Source organism: Corythoichthys intestinalis, chromosome 4 (genome assembly GCF_030265065.1).
Source record: "Corythoichthys intestinalis isolate RoL2023-P3 chromosome 4, ASM3026506v1, whole genome shotgun sequence".
Lineage (NCBI taxonomy): Eukaryota > Metazoa > Chordata > Actinopteri > Syngnathiformes > Syngnathidae > Corythoichthys > Corythoichthys intestinalis.
The window spans coordinates 38,873,606-38,891,790 of record NC_080398.1 but is presented as its reverse complement, the minus strand read 5'-3'; the positions used below and the strand labels follow the sequence as shown (position 1 = coordinate 38,891,790).

Below are 18,185 nucleotides of genomic sequence, written 5' to 3'. Positions count from 1 at the left end.
TTGCTGATGGAAGGAGATTTTCACTCAAAATCTCTCAATACACGGCCCCATTCATTCTTTCCTTTACACAGATCAGTCGTCCTGGTCCCTTTGCAGAAAAACAGCCCCAAAGCATGATGTTTCCACCCCCATGCTTCACAGTGGGTATAGTGTTCTTCGATGCAATTCAGTTCTCTCTCTCCTCCAAACATGAGAACCTGTGTTTCTACCAAAAAGTTCTATTTTGGTTTCATCTGACCATAACACACTCTCCCAGTCCTCTTCTGGATCATCCAAATGCTCTCTAGCGAACCGCCGACTGGCCTGGACGTGTACTTTCTTCAGCAGGGGGACAACTCTGGCAGTGCATGATTTGAGTCCCTGGAGGTGCATTGTGTTACTGATAGTAGCCTTTGTTACTGTGGTCCCAGCTCTCTGTAGGTCATTCACTAGATCCCCCTGTGTGGTTCTGGGATTGTTGCTCACCGTTCTTGTTATCACTTTGACATCATGGGGTGAGATCTTGCATGGAGCCCCAGATCGAGGGAGATTATCAGTGGTCTTGTATGTCTTCCATTTTCTAATAATTGCTCACACAGGTGATTTCTTTACACCAAGCGTTTTACCTATTTCAGATTCAGTCTTCCCAGCCTGGTGCAGGTCTACAATTTTGTCTCTGGTGTCCTTCAACAGCTCTTTGGTCTTGGCCATAGTGGAGTTTGGAGCGTGACTGACTGAGATTGTGGACAGGTGTCTTTTATACCGATAATGAGTTGAAACAGTTGCCATTAGTACAGGTAACAAGTGGAGCCTCTTTAGACCCCGTTAAAAGAAGTTAGACCTTTTTGACAGCCAGAAATCTCACTTGTTTGTAGGTGACCAAATACTTATTTTCCACTCTAATTTGGAAATGAATTCTTTAAAAATCAAACAATGTGATTTTCTGTTTTTTTTTTCCACATTCTGTCTCTCATGGTTGAGGTTTACCCATGTTGACAATTACAGGCCTCTAATCTTTTCAAGTAGGAGAACATGCACAATTGGTGGTTGACTAAATCCGTATTTGCCCCACTGTATGTATACATATTGAATCATAGAAATTTATCTTCATACAGTCTTTTTCTTTCATTATAATTTATTATTTGTATTATAAGGGTCCTCACTGACACCCATACTTAATTGATGGCAGTAAATATTAAATTGAAGTGTTCATGGGTGCTAATTCGGGTTGCAACTGAGGTAACTTTTAGGGTGGCAGTTGCCCTCAACTTTTTCAACAATTTCAAGATTATTTAATATCTTCAGCAACTTTTTTGTCTTGTATACAGAGAAGGCCTGCTTCTACTGTAACAGAAACTCATAGGATGGAAAACACAGACAAGACTGAAAAAGCAGTTTCTGCTCTTGCACTCCTCTTTAAAAGAAACTGCTGTATTTTAAGCCAAAACAACTATTGTGTTTGATAGAACAATATGTCTATATGCTGCCATAGCAGATTCATGGCGCATTAAGCCCCCGAACTAGTTTTAATTTGTCCATGTTACCCTGGAAACTCCCGTTTACAGACGTTGCGCAACCGCTTTTTTTTCAACCCGGCCGTAAAACGAAGGTTATTATTTATGTTTATTATTCGAAATGTCAGTCATTTTTAGCTTAGAATCATTAATTGATGTCTCATCTTTCGTTTAAAAAAAAAAAATAAAAAAAAAACAACATAAAAAAATTATTTTAAACTTTTAAACAAATTATGTCACAATGAAAAAATGCACAGCATCTTATCTTCCTGTTTGACCCTCCCCTCACCCTACAATGCCCACTTTACAAATCGGGACCCCTTAGAGGCCCGGGCCCTGTCGCACCCCCATTATATTTATATCCACAACTGAGGTACTGTCATCATCTTAACTTTTATAGGTTGGATCTCCGTCAGATTGGTCTTGGGCCTTGTTCGGACGGGCAGCCAACATCTGATTTTTAGTTCATCCAGAATGAAACTGGATGGCTCTTTTGTAATCTGAACAGTCACAAAGCACAGAAATCAGATTTATGCGAGATGGATTGAAACCATATCACCATACATTTATATATATATATATTAGGGCTGTCAAAATTATCGTGTTAACGCGCGGTAATTATTTTTTTAAATTAATCACGTTAAAATATTTGACGCAATTAACGCAGTAGGTAGATGGCGAGATAGTGTAAAGCATTTTGAGCGCCTTGAAAGGTGGAAAAGCGCTATATAAGAATAACACCATTGTTTGAAGTATAACATGTCCCGCTCAGAAAGTATTCTGCCTTTTGGTAAGTTTTACAGCAAGGCTTTTTGTGCTGTCCAACAGCGAACTCTTGTGGTCGCTTTGCGACATGATTTATTGTTTTCTTGCCAGTTCATTATGGTTGCACGACGTCTCGGGCTGATAATGTTGTGCTTATATGATCCTTGGACAAGATTTGTCCGTAAGTATGGTTGTTGTAAAGAATTAACATATTATGTTAGTAAGCGAAATGTTATATTTTTTGTAATGAGACGCTTTTTGTTTATGTTTAGTGAACCTGTATAGCGTGCTAAGCAAACGTTGTTGCTAATGCAATGCTTGTGTTCTTTTTTTTTTTTGTAGTTTTACGACGGTCTAAAGATGACAATGGTTTGAGGCCATTTTATGAACAGATCAGATGAAAAAGGAAGAAGTCTAATTATTAAGGTGTTGTTCACTAGCTGTCTAGCTTTGGAAAAAGTAGACGCTTCGGAGTGAGGACAGCATAGACAGATTTAAATGACAGTAGAGTGAAATGCCCACAGATTGCCATTACAGGTTGAGCGCGACAATGCGTGAGTGGGTTGTGCAGCGCATTCATTAATTGCGTTAAATATTTTAACGTGATACATTTTTAAAATAATTACCGCCGTTATCGGGATAAATTTGATAACCCTACCTTCAGCCTAAACTAAAGACTCTGGATAAGTGTAACATATTATGACAGTAACGTTAAATGCAATTAGAAAACGATTTAATTAAAAATTTAGGGCTGTCAAACAATTAAAATTTTTAATCGAGTTAATTACAGCTTAAAAATTAATTAATCGTAACTAATCACAATTAATCGCAATTCAAACCATCTATAAAATATGCCATATTTTTCTGTAAATTATTGTTGGAATGGAAAGAAGACACAAGATGGATATATACATTCTACATACGGTACATAAGGACTGTATTTGTTTATTATAACAATAAATCAACAAGATGGCATTAAATTTATTAACATTCTGTTAAATCGATCCATGGATAGAAAGACTTGTAGTTCTTAAAAGAAAAATGTTAGTACAAGTTATAGAAATTTTATATTAAAACCCCTCTTAATGTTTTTGTTTTAATAAAATTTGTAAAATTTTCAATCAAAAAATAAACTTGTAGCCCGCCATTGTTGATGTCAATAATTACTTACACAATGCTCATGGGTGCTGAAGCCTATAAAATCAGTCGCACCCAAGTGCCAGCAGAGGGCGGCAAAACTCCACTAAACACAATTGATAAGTGAGCGTTTCACTGTACCGTCATTTAAATGTGTCTGAGCGGGTCATCTGCGTTAATTGCCTCAAATATTTTAACGTGATTAATTTAAAAAATTAATTAACGCCCGTTAACGCGATAATTTTGACAGCCCTATAAAAAAAAAAAAAAATATATATATATATATATATTAAATAAAGGCATGTCCGATATTTTTTTGCCGATTCCGATCCTTTGAAAATGTCGTGATCGGACCCGATCGACATCTCTACAGGAATCCGGTTAGAGTCAGATATGCCTGCAGTATGAACACAACCTAGGTTGCCTGAAAACAACAACAAAAACAAAAATTAAGGGATAAAAAATGTTTGAGCGATACTGGTCCAAGTCAAAATATCCATCCAACATAATGTCAATACTGTATTTCATGCAAGATGATAAAGAACATCACCTAACGATTGAACGAGCAATGCTAGCCCTTCCACTCAAAATGGGTTGGATGTATTTCACCGCCAATAGTAGTCAATGAGTTCTTTTAAGCAGTCTTTATTCGCAGGAGGTGCAAGGCCCAGTTTTGCTTCAGAAAAAGTGCTGAATGCAACAATGGACCGCTCAGAGAAAAGTTGGAAGTACCAGATTTTTGCACTATAAGTAGCACCAGCGTCACACCAGAGTATAAATCACATTTTGGGGGGAAATTTTATTTGACAAAATCCAACACCAAGAACACACATGTCATCTTGAAAGACAATTAAAAAAGTAAAAGAGAACAACAGGCTGAATCAGTGTACGGTATGCTAACGTTAGATGACCCATAAACAATGAATTGTGAAAGTGCCAGGTATGTTAAGTAACATAGCTATTAAGAGTTACTATTACTACAGCATAAAGAACATACTAACAAGTCACTCCTCTAGCTGTGAGCACATAGCTTTTAGCCCGCGATTAGCTTTTTTGGTTTTCTTCATTTTGGTAAGAGTAACCTCTGCATTTAACCACTCCCTTACAAGTTTCTCGCTAACTCCAAACTTTCTTTCTGTTGCTCGATTACCGTTTTCAGCTGCATATTTCACTATTTGCTGCTTGGAAACTGCAGAACATGATTTTCTTTTTAGTACCATTTTGTTCAGCCCTTCTCAGTTGTTGTTATTGGTTTTTCTAAGTTAACGCTAATGTTGAAACACAGGCCTTGAGCACCCTCTTGTGGTTTAGAGTGAAAATAACATGTGAAATTATATTGAGATCGACCGATTATCGTGACCAATATTTGGAAATTTGACGTATATCTGTATTGGCCGTTTTTTGTTGTTGTTTTTTTTTAAATCCGACCGGCCGATATGAAAAAATCTGCACCTTTCTCTTCTACCTGCTGTGTCCTGCACTATAAGGCGCATCATAAGCCGCCAACCACCAAATGTGACACGAAAAGGGCATTTGTTCATAGATAAGCCACACTGGACTATAAACTGCAGCTGTCCTCACTGTATTATGGGATAATTGCACCAAAAGATATTAACTACTTACAATTTATTAGACAACGGCATCATACGACTGTCAGAAGACCAAATGAACCACCATGAAGCTTTGAACCAATTGTCTGCAAAGCTTCATTGCTTCAAGAAGCTTCATTTAGCCATTTCTGTTCCCTTGGGGGAGACAGTCAACCTCAGCTGCCACCTGCTGTCAATACTGTTGTTGTCCAACATGCCTCTTAGCATGCGTTGCAGCACTACAGATGTAAATTAAAATCAAAATTCATGTTCTGTGCTAATTATTTTTTTCAGGTACTGTTCCAGTTGTTTCATTGATCACTAGTTATGGTATTTGGTAACATTTAATCTGACACTGGCGCCATACGTCTGTCGTTAGACAATCATAATTATGACATGACACTGTCATGAGCATGAATGAATATCATTTAGTATTATTCGGCAAATTATCTCACTTTTGAACGGATGTAAAAGATCTGAAGTGGACATAAATGGAGTTTGTAACATGATTTGCCGGATGACACTTAATGACATCTGTCATAAGCGTTCAGTAATGCCCATGATAGTGTCATGTAGTAATTATGATGGTCTTTTACAGTCTTATGACGCCGATGCCAAATAAAGTGTTACAAAGTACCATAACAAGCAATTAATGAAACAACTGGAACACTAACTGTAGAAATAATTAGCACAGAACATGAATTTCGATTGTTATTCACATCTGTAGTGCTGCAATGCATACTAGGAGGCATGTGTTGCCTATTAACCCAAACAAATCAAATAATAAGCTGCACTGGGCTATAAACCGCAGGATTCAAAATGAAGGAAAAAGTAGCAGTTTGTAGTGCAAAAATTACGGTATTCACCCCATGCTTTGATTGGTTAAATGGTAATGGTTAGACTTGTATTGCGCTTCAGGAACTTCTGGAGATACTATTTTCTATTTTTGTGATTCAATAAACATGGTTTAGGCATTTCAATGAAGTTCAGTGCTTGCATTATTCATTTTTTTAAAGCCAATTTTTACACTGTCATTGCAAATGAATATCGGCTCCAATAATTGGTTATCGGCCCCTCTAACTACTAATATTTGGTTAAACCCATATTGCTCGATCTCTAAAACTATATAATAATGTCTTCATAATTTCAGACATACGCCGTTCCAGAGTATAAGTCTCACCTCGGACCAAACTAAAAAAAACTGTGACTTATAGTACGGAAAATGTTGACAAAATGATTACAATTAAAACATTGTGGAAAAATTCCTGTTATACTGTTGTATCTCATTATGTAGAGACATTATAATGTGAATATTCTGCCCTTATTTTGTTAAATATTTCAATGTTAATATTTAGACAACACAAGCGTCCTTTTGTTGGATCCATATGCCTACTGGGGGGAACCTCTGACCGTGTCCCGCCTCCAAACATTCCTCAGCATAGATCTGCATTTAAGATGAATAATTGCAGTTTACGGGTGGGGGATCTTTTGACATTGTGGCGACCAGGAAAATATTTACCGAGGTGCAGTTTGTACCCCCAATAAAAACCTCTTAATTGCACTGAATTTGTTTTATCCTATGTGTATTTTAAATATGGAGTTCTCAAATGTTTAATTTGTTTTTCTTTGCATGTTTGCATACCAAATTTAACCACACATTTTGTAAGTCTAAATATATATGGCGGAAAACACTCGGGTGACTTGAAGTTCTGCTCTGAGACGCCCAATTTGGCCAACTTTCAAAAGTGTCCGATATGGATTTGTGATATATCGTTGGAAAGCCTAAAATCTCAATTTTCTGGGGGAAGAACAATTATTAACAGGAGGACATTTAAAAAAAAAAAAAAAATTAAACAGCGAAATTCTATCTGGAGGTGAGAGCATGAAAGAGCAGAATTAAAGACGCCATGACTTTAACAATATATTATGGCGTACTTACCTTGTTTCGATCCAAAAACTCCATGGAGCATGTATGACTGAGTGTCAAAACACAGCTGTGAATGGCCATAGCTGGATTTTTGGGGGATTTTATAGGTGAAACATGGTCATATAAAAAGCGCCGCGATGCAGAAATCGCAGACATCAAGGAGTGGTCGAGATGTTCTTTTTCATATTTTTACCCTTTCCCCCCCCCAATTTTTCTTTGTTTGAATCAATTATTTATCATCTAACATGTCGGAGAAAATACGACAGTAACAAAAAAAAATACAATTAAGCAATAGTTATGAGGTAGAGATCCGTGAATTTTTTACAGACACTATTTTTTCACTGTGACGTAATATGTTTAAAAGTTTAAAATATGCGAGTGAATAATTTTTTAGTAGTTTAATTTTTTTTTTTTTTTAAGCAAAATATCTAACATATCAGTAAAATGTGACAGTAACAAAAAAATAAAAATAAAGCCATATTTATGATGTAGATATTCGGGACTTATTTACAGACACCATTTTTTCATTGTGACAAAATTTGTTTAAAAGTTTAAAATATGCCAGTGAATAATTTTATAAAGTGTTTTTTTTTTTTAAACGAAATATCATGATCAATTCATGATTCTAAGCTAAAAATGACAGTCATTTTGAATAATATAATTATTTATCTTCGTTTTATGGCTGGGTTGAAAGAAAAGCGGTTTCGCGACGTCTGTAAACAGGGGTTTCCAGGGTAAAACGGATACATTAAAAATAGTTGGGAGGCTTAATGCGCCATGAATCTGCTATGGCAGCATTTAGACATATTGTTCTGTCAAACACAACAGTTGTTTTGGCTTAAAATACAGCAGTTTCTTTAAACAGGAGTGCAAGAGCAGAAACTGCTTTTTCAGTCTTGTCTGTGTTTTCTGCCATATATATATATACAGTGGGGAGAACAAGTATTTGATACACTGCTAATGGGTTTTCCCATTGGCAGTGTATCAAATACTTGTTCTCCCCACTGTGTATATATATATATATATATATATATATAATGACAGCTCAAAAACTGAGTAAAGATTAAGAAAATTACATTAGCTCACATGAACTATACTGTAAGTCCTATTGTCTTTGTATTAAAATGGTGGGCAGGAACTGGTGCTTTTTCATTAGTTTTTGAGATGATTACCCTCTAAATATATTTACACATTATATATATTAGGGCAGTGACAAGATGGAGAAATGGTCACACATCATGATACTTTATATTAGAGATGTCCCGATCGTCCAATCACATCATTTTCAAAGTATCGGAATCGGCAAAAAAATATCGGACATGCCTTTTTTTTAATATATATATATTTTTTAATTAAATAGTTTTCTAATTGTATTTAACGTTACAGACATAATGTGTTACACTCTTCCAGAGTCTTTAGTTTAAGCTTAAGGTAGGGTTATCATATTTATCGCGTTAACGGCGAGAATTAATATTTTTTTACATTTATCACGTTACAATATTTAACGCAATTAACGCATGCACTGCACGACCCACTCACGCATTGTCGCATTATATCTATAATGGCGCCATTTTACCCATACAATATATAGAGCTAAAAGGCAGTGTAAAATGAGCAGAGTGAATTTTGGCAGCCTTTGGAGCCTTTTTTTTTAAATGGCTAAAGCCGTACAATCCCTCTCCCAACTATTAGAATAATCGTGGGAAGCAATGTGGGGAAGAAAAGTTGTAGTTGATCTTTTTCTTAACACCCTATGTTATTTCCAAACGCAGAGAAGATATATCTATTGGTACCATGACGCACAGTCATGGTTGCACTTCCCGTCATGCATTTGGGCAGAAGTTAAATGGCTACAGTATCATTTACTGAAAGCTCAACAAATACACTAGATGGCAATATTTAGTCACAATATACAAAGTCACAAGTCTTTCTATCCGTGGATCCCTCTCACAGAAAGAACGTTAATAATGTAAATGCCATCTTGAGGATTAATTGTCATAATAAACAAATACAGTACTTATGTACTGTATGTTGAATGTATATATTCGTCCGAGTTTTATTCATTTTTTTCTTAATGCATTGCCCAAATGTATATGATTGGGAAAAATTATCGGGAATGATTGGAATTGAATCGGGAGCAAAAAAAAAGCAATCGGGTCGGGAAATATCGGGATCGGCAGATACTCAAACTAAAACGATCGGGATCTGATCGGGAGCAAAAAAACATGATCGGAACAGCCCTATTTTATATCCCAAAAGCTTATCGATATACTCTTGTCAAGAATCGAGATATTGTTTCAAAAAGGTGTTACGGTTTTAAAAAAAAAAATAAATAAATAAAAAAAAGCAGCCAACAACTTGCAACCAAAATCTTCCTCTAGAATAGTGCCTTTGTTAACTTGGCTGCCATTGACGGCGCTGGACGCCCAATTCGTTTAGACTGGGACTGGTAAATGAACAGTTGGTTTATTCGAAATCATTCTGATTTTTAGGGCATTTACAGGTCACTTTCTGTTCATTTCTGTTCAACTTCCTGTTGAGTTTAAGTCACTACCTATTCATTTCCGGAGATTCCTGGGTCCCTTCCTGTTCTGTAACGCCAAATCAACCAGAAGTGACAAAAAAAATCAACAGCAAATGACCTAAAATGCACTCATTGGCTCCTGTTGACAGCCATAGACGTCCAATCCATTTGAAGTGGGAGGGATGACCCTCCCACTTCAAATAGATTGGACGTCTACTCGTGATATATCACATGAAAATGAGACCCATGAAGATGACTCTGTTATGACTGACAAACTTAAAAAATCAGCATGTTGTAATGTTTCGACTCACGAGCTCATGGCGAGGCACTATTTAAGTAACTAGCTCCATCTAGTGTTGAAACTGAAGACTGCAATATAATGTAGGCTGAACTCAAGCTTATTTAATGGTATTTTACTAATTTGTTGCAGGCCCATAAAAACGGAATCATTGATTCTCACTGACTTGTTGTTCCATCCTACAGAATTCAAACATTTCAAAGCGGTCGAGTCCCGACGAGGCAGCCAAACAAGAGGCCGGTGCGCGAGGGAGCAGGAGCCTGGTGCTGAGGCTGGTATGAGGCAAGTGGTTTGTACGAGAAAAGCGTATGCTCTCGTTTGTCTCTCTGTCAATGAGGCCATTGTGGAGGATGATGATGGCGGAGGTGGGGGTGTCACCGCCTCTCGGCCCGGACTCCCTTGGCCGGCTTTTGTCTCGGCGCAGATGGCGAAGCTTGACGCAACATTGGGATTGTGTGGGTCAGGACGTCTCGGGGTGCCGCCTTATCTGCACCGTCATTTCATTTGACGTGACCCTCAAAAGTAAATCACGTGAATGGGTTCCATGTTTCCAGCTAAAATAAAATTTAAATAAAACTCTTGTAGTTCTCGATGAAAATTCGAGGACCAAAGACATCTGAGGATATTTACACCCTACCATTTTTAACAAAAATATTATTTACCGGTTATTCCTTTTTTTTTTTTTTTAATAAAAAAAAAAAAACTATTAAACAAGAGAATATGCATTGTTTCGTATGGAAGCGTATTGCTGACACCCTACAAAAAAAAGAAAAAAAAAAAGTCCAGTATTACGTTTTTACATGATAGTTATCATGTTGTTACACAGGTTACATGATAATAACCTGTAACAACGCGATATCTATTATATGTAAAAACGTGATAATTACCCTGTAATAACGTGATACTTTCCATAGGCTGAGTTTGACTTTTGTGGCGGGGGGGACGTGTCGATGACCCCGAAACGCAGTGTCAGCGATAAAATTAACTCGCAAGATTTATGCTAGGATAGTAGCTTAGTTCTTGCTCGTACATAATGACATCCCAGCTGTGTGTGTAGGTGTGTGCATGCACGTTTTTGTGTTTTACCTAGTGGAGAAGTAGACGCCGCATCCTTTTTGACTGAATATTCCAGCCAGAATCTGTCCTCAGGTGGTTTTGGCTAAGCAAAGCAAATGCCGTCTCTAAGGTGCTGGTCACATAATGTGTTCGAAAAATAATTTTGACCCTTTATTAAAATATTTTTTTGCTCATTTCATTCATTTTTGTTGTTTTATTGCTTTACAACTTTTATAGTCAACATTTTACCGGAAGTCTTAAATTTAAATCCATATATAGGAAAGTAAACTACATGCAATTACATTTTCGGCCACAAGGGGCCCCCCTTAAACTCCGCGTTTAATACTATCATATTACAACGTGACGATATCATGTTAAATATAATACTATAATGTAAAGATGTGATAGTATCATGTAAAAACATGGTAATGTCATGTTAAAACTAGGGCTGTCAAACGATTACAATTTTTAATCGAGTTATTTACAGCTTAAAACTTAATTGATCGGAATTAATCGCAATTCAAACCATCTATAAAATATGCCATATTTTTCTGTAAATTATTGTTGAAATGGAAAGATAAGACACAAGACGGATATATACATTCAACATACGGTACATAAGTACTGTATTTGTTTATTATAACATTAAATCAACAAGATGGCATTAACATTATTAACATTCTCTTAAAGCGATCCATGGATAGAAAGACTTGTAGTTCTTAAAAGATAAATGTTAGTATAAGTTATAGAAATTTTATATTAAAACCCCTCTTAATGTTTTCCTTTTAATAAAATTTGTAAAATTTTTAATCAGAAAATAAGCTAGTAGCTCACCATTGTTGATATCAATAATTACACAATGCTCATAGTGCTGAAACCCATCAAATCAGTCGCTCCCAAGCGCCAGCAGAGGGCGACAAAACTCCAAAAAACACAAGTAACAAGTGCACATGAGCCTGTGCTGTCATTTTAATCTGTTTGAACGGGGCATGTGCGTTAATTGCGTCAAATATTTTAACTTGATTAATTTAAAAAATTAATTACCGCCCGTTAACGCGATAATTTTGACAGCCCTAGTTAAAACTATCATGTATAAAACATCACGCTATCATGTTAAAATGTGATAACTATCAGGTTAAAACCTGAGAACTATAGTGTCAAAATGTGATAAATATCATGTTAAAACGTTATAGTATGTAAAAATGTGATAACTATCATGTAAAAACGTCATAGTATCATTTAAAAATGTGGTACTACCATGTCAAAACGTGACAACTATCATTTAAAAACATAATACTGGACTTTTCTTGTTTTTCGGTGACAGTAATACGCTTTTGTAGTTTTGCCCTTTTTTATTTGAAGATGTTAATACGCAAATAAATAAATATCGTTTTTCCATTTTATTTTTAACTAAAAAAAAAAATATGATTGAAAATAAAATAATACAGAAAAAATAGAGGTTAAAAAAAGAGGATTCGGATCTTTAATTACAAACAAAATGTTGATACATTCGATAATTGACCAGTTGTCGATTGATCGCAGCAGCTGGCAAACATAACGGTAGTCCTTTTGAAATCATAACTATGATGTGGCCTGTGACAAAGACAATTTTCATAGCCCTCCTTTACAGTAAACTCCAGTTAGATAACTTAATTCTTACAAGAAATGGAAAACTCCATATACTGTACTAGCTAAGATAAATTAATATTATCGTTAGGACAATACTCCAGCAAAATTCCTCATGCCAAGTTAGGAGGTTCGAGGTAATTCACTCATTTTGTTTTTAGCAACACATCATATAGTCTGTACCATGTTGACCAGAGCAAAATCCACTCTCAAGCTTGCCATCTGCGCACGCCGGCTGCTGCGGCGTGACGCATAAATCCTCCCTCAGCTCACTTTTTAGAATATGGGAATTTATTTTCCACAGAAACATAGTACAACATTCGATACTAAACGCGTCACCGGTCCGGCGTCTGTGCAGCACGGACGGCGTCAGTAATCCACACCAAACTGACGTGATGTGTCAACAGTGAAAGGCTTTCATTCCGCCGTGATGATGAGGGAGTGCACTGATGCTGGGATTACAAGATAAGTCACTATGTTGACATGGACTAATGATGTCATGTGTGCGTAGCGCCATCATTAGCACTCACTGGGATGTTTGAAGAAATCAGCCTTTAATACCCCCTTTATGCCTGAATTTACATTTAAGAAAAACGAATAAAGAATTTGAGGAATACTTAATTGTACAAGAATAGTATTCATTAAAAAAATTAAAAATTAACATTGTAAAATAAACATGAAATCCGAAAAATAAAAAAAAAGCATTAAAAGATTTAAAAATCATAAAAGCAATACAGAAATTATTTTAAAAAAAGATATAGTGTATTAAATTATTTTAACCTTTTCAAGGCCAAACCATGAAATTAACAGCAAATTAAATGTCTTTAATTTGCACTTATTATTAGACAGGCCCCTTCACTTATGGATTTTAAATCACACCTTAAAACATTTTATTTTTCTTCAGCTTTTAATGTGCAATGACTGTTTATGACCAAGTCTTTTATTTATTTTATGGGGTTGTTTTATGTCTGAAAGTTAACTTATTTAGCTGTTTTATGGTATGTAAAGCACTTTGGACTCCTTGGCGGATTTTTAGAATGGGCTATACAAATAAAGTTGATTGATTGATTGATTGATTGATTGATTGATAGATATAAACTTTAAGGATCCCTTGGAATTTTTATTTTATTTTAAATACTGTATATTTTCACACATTTTTATCATACACTCAAAAAATAAACACTGGCTCAACTTAAAAAAAAAAAAAAAAAAAAAGTAACAATTTGCATATGTTTTTTAAAGTATTTCCAACTAAACAAATATTAAGTATTACTCATGAGATTTTTTATAGCTGAACAAACTCTGTAATTACCAGGACCAACATGGTATATTTTGTCCTCCGCAAGCTTAAGTTAAACCAACTCAATTTTTTATATCAAAGTTTTTGCATTAATAAGTGGTCAAATTAATTTATATAAGTTGCCGCAACTCCTTTATTTCACTTTCCTTCGACTCAAAAAAAGTGGATGCAAAATGTTACCTCAATGTTATTTAGGACTGGTGACTTAAATCACAATAAATTATATATGCAATTCCAGGTTCATTGTCAATATATATTTATTCATCCAAATTTCTGCAAGAGTACAATAGCAAAATAAGTACAGCAAAAACTACAGTTATCATTATCAGGTAAATGATAAACTCGGCCAATAAAAGCATTTTTAAATGAAACCCAATATCATCGAGATAAGCTTTTCATTTTTAGTTTACAACCAATGTGTGCGTTGCCTATAAAGTGAACAAAGAAACCATCTGTTTTTGTACAAAGGCTGATCACAGAATAGCACAGCAGTTATGCTTACTGACCATTAGATGTCTACAAACTCAGATGCTTGAGATTTGTTATGTAAGCAGACCATTTGCATTCATGGTGCAAAAATTAAATGAACAATAAATGATCGAAAAATTAACAAATTATCAACTCATAAAACATAACTACTCCGTTACCAGGAAGAAATGGTCACAAAGAAAACTAAAAAAAAAAAAGTACTAAAATATAAAAATTAGGGCTGTCAAAATGATCGCATTAACGGAAGGTAATTAATTTTTTAGATTAATCACGTTAAAATATTTGACGCAATTAACGCACATGGCCCGCTCAAACAGATTAAAATGACAGCACAGTGTGATGTCCACTTGTTACTTGTGTTTTTTTGTGTTTTGTCGCCCTCTGCTGGTGCTTGGGTGCGACTGATTTTATGGGTTTCAGCACCATGAGAATTGTGTAATTATTGACATCAACAATGGCGAGTTACTAGTTTATTTTTTGATTGAAAATTTTACAAACTTTACTAAAACGAAAACATTAAGAGGGGTTTTAATATAAAATTTCTATAACATGTACTAACATTTATCTTTTAAGAACTACAAGTCTTTTTTATCCATGGATCACTTTAACAGAATGTTAATGTTAATGCCATCTTGTTGATTTATTGTTATAATAAACAAATACAGTACTTATGTACAGTATGTTGAATGTATATATCCGTCTTTTGTCTTATCTTTCCATTCCAACAATAATTTACGGAAAAATATGGCATATTTTATAGATGGTTTGAATTGCGATTAATTAATTTTTAAGCTGTGATTAACTTGATTAAAAATTCTAATCGTTTGACAGCAATCTATGCAAAAGCCCAGCAAAATGCATCTTGGGAATTCTCATTGCATATACATGCATTGGATTACACACAGTTAACTGTAAACCATTACCAGCGAACATATAAAAACATATTTTATATTGGCTAAAACGAAATAAAAAGTGCAGATTGGTTCTAAAGTAAAAAAGAAAAGCATCTCTTGAAATTGTGCAAAAATAAATACTCCCCTTAATGTATCAATTACTTCAGATTAGGGCTAAAGGAAAATAAATATTTCCTGATTTGCAAATATCAAATAAATACACTCCCAAAAGTGTTAGTAATACGGTATTTGATAGTTCCCACTCTACATATTCGCCATAACTTTCCTAGTAGTGATCAATGATTGTTCTTCTTTGTGTGTTTTGGTTTGTCGTCTTTTTCCTGTAATGTTAAAGTTGCTGGTTTAAGCGCATTACCTCTACCGCCCCCTGGATTGGAGGAGGACTAGCTCCAACATGGATTTTTTTGATTTTACTTAAATGTAATCGCCGTCTGTCTGCGTGCACCAAACCATGAGGCCCGTACCATGACAGTACGAGACGATTTACAGGTAGTCCCCGGTTTACGAACAAGTTCCGTTCCTGCACTGGCAATGTAACCCATATTTCCTCGTAAATTGGAAATAACCCCTTAAATACCTCAGAACACCCTCTAAATATAAATAAAAATACCCCAAAACATCGGTTAAATGTCATTGTACTGCCCTCGCCAAGACATTGGCACTAAGTCCTAGCTAGACAGTAAGCTAAACTCCGAAATGACGACTTTATTCAGCTGCTCATGACATCAACACTTGCAGAATGTTACTAAAATAAACCGAAATTAAATCGGTCTCATCTTCAATAACAGCAATTCAACCTTGCGTTTACAAGTAGCTGCTGATACAGCAATAACAAACGATTAGCATGTATCAGTTAGCGTCCGCACATCATCAAAAACAATCTCATTAACTCGCCCCAAGTATTCAACCACAATTAAAAATGCACAATAAACAGTACTAGAGGGGTTAGAGCTGTCGCCTCTGGATGCGTCACAAGCAACAAATGTGCGCTCAGGCTGTCACGAGATGCAGGCGTCGGATATTCGAAATCACATAAGTCGGGTCCGTCCTAACCCGGGGACTACCTGTATATTTGTTCAATGTAAACCCAGGCATTAAGGGGTTAAAGGGACAGGCAGTAGGGCAGAAATGCCCCCTGTGTCAAAGATAGTAGACAGTAGAATAGGTCAATGTATTTATTTGTGCAAAGTACAATTTTTTTCGACTTGTGATAATGTTTAGACACAAGAAATAACACCAGTTATGAGTGTAGCCATTTTGTGACATCAATTACACCCACACACATAAACACAAGACAATGGATAGATATTACTAACGTCACAAGGAGGGACTGGCAATCTGGGATTCTTGCATTTGATTGGCTAAAACAGGGGTCGGGAACGTTTTTGACTGAGAGAGCCATGAACACCACATATTTTAAAATTTAATTCTGAGAGAGCCATACAATAGGTTTAAAACTAAAATTACAAGTAATACAGTATGTGCATTTTATGTAATTTCAACACTTTTAAAGTACAATAAGTCCCTGAATTATTTTTAATAACTTATAAATAATAATAATTAAATAAAATAATGGTTATTAAATAATATTAAAATAATTATTTTAATATTTTGTGTCCACAGATAGACTGTTGTACTTACGGTTTTAAACCAGCATGGGGGAGGCGTTCGCTACATGGCGTGCATGGGCAATAAATGTTCGCATTTTAGAGCGAATAAGAAATCAGCCGTCTTGGCAGCAATGTGAGACGGAGGTTGTAAACTAGTATTTTTTTCTTGTTTGAGGTGGGAAAAAGAGTATAATTTGACTGTGTATATTAGCGGATTGCTTTATTTTATGATTGTGATGTGTGCTGTGTGTTAATATAGTTCAGAATTATGTTAATCGTTAAGTATTGTAATGTCCGTAACTATTTGTGGGCCCTTGAAGAGGCCATCAGACGGCAGAGTAGTGACGTAGCGGGAAGCAAGAGAGCGTACGGCGTGAGAGTGAAGTTAGCATGTTGCGGATAATGCTGTTATTTTGTTTATTATTTCTATGGTTGCCACAATAAAGTGGGAAAGTCATCACCAACTCCTCTCCTTCCTATTTTCCCATTCGGGGCTATTACAGTAGGGTGACCATATTTTGATTTCCAAAAAAGAGGACACTCGGCCCAGCCTCGAAATGCTTCAATTTTACTCGAAGTTCACTCAGAGATGCCTATATCACTTTAATATATTTAAAGTGTGCCTCCTCAGTCTAGACAGAAAAATTAAGTTTTATTTAAAAAAATGCCATATAGTATACATTATATACTATATGGAAATAAAAAAATAAAAAAATTAATGACAAAAAAAAAAAATTCACGCAGACCCGTGGAAATATAGTACAGTCAATACAGACACACAGTAGGCTTGTGCCACATAATTTTTTAAATAAATTACTATCACGACAATTGTTGTTGAGAAATTGTTATTCCCACTCTATTTTTATTCTCATTCAATGTTCTAGATTACACGCAAAAAATAACCAAAATAAACCGACAAACTATTCAACCAGCATGTTTCCAAACGCAGCAGTTCAAAACTACATTTCCCATAATGCCTATCGCGGCTTAGCTCACTGATAGCTACCCTATTAGCGAGTACCGGGAGACGAGGCAAAATCAAACTTTGCTAACTGTGTTTACAATCATCGGTAGCGCAACAATTTGACATCAAACGGGATTTTACAGATCACGCCAGTACAAAGCTCCGACAGAAGTCAACAGTTGCCATTATATAAGAATTTATCGTAAAAAACCTCTTAACAACTGGGCAGGCGCTCCTACTTAAAATATAATACCAACATTAAACCAAATACACGAACGCAGAACAATTAATACAAGACTAATACAACATACTGCATCTCTTTGTACCTATATATTGTATAATATATAACAGAAGACACATGAGCGATATTAACAGAAGAGAAACTTACAGAAAGGTGTACGGAGCACTAGAAACGTCTCTTAAAATTACTCCTTTTTGTAGTCTGTAACTGCCTCTTCTCTTGCCAAACCGTCAACCCAGTAGATGGCGGTAA

General features: G+C 35.5%; 1 protein-coding gene across 5 annotated transcripts in view; it reads left to right on the top strand.

The window, feature by feature from the left end:
- LOC130914837 (myelin-associated glycoprotein-like) overlaps nucleotides 1-18,185 on the top strand; it is a 61,481-nt gene that overhangs the window by 17,061 nt on the left and 26,235 nt on the right. For all 5 annotated transcript variants that reach the window (XM_057834380.1, XM_057834377.1, XM_057834376.1 and 2 more), the window contains exon 2: nucleotides 9,919-10,015. The gene's annotated coding sequence lies outside the window, so the exon portion shown is untranslated. The remainder of the gene's footprint in view (nucleotides 1-9,918; nucleotides 10,016-18,185) is intronic.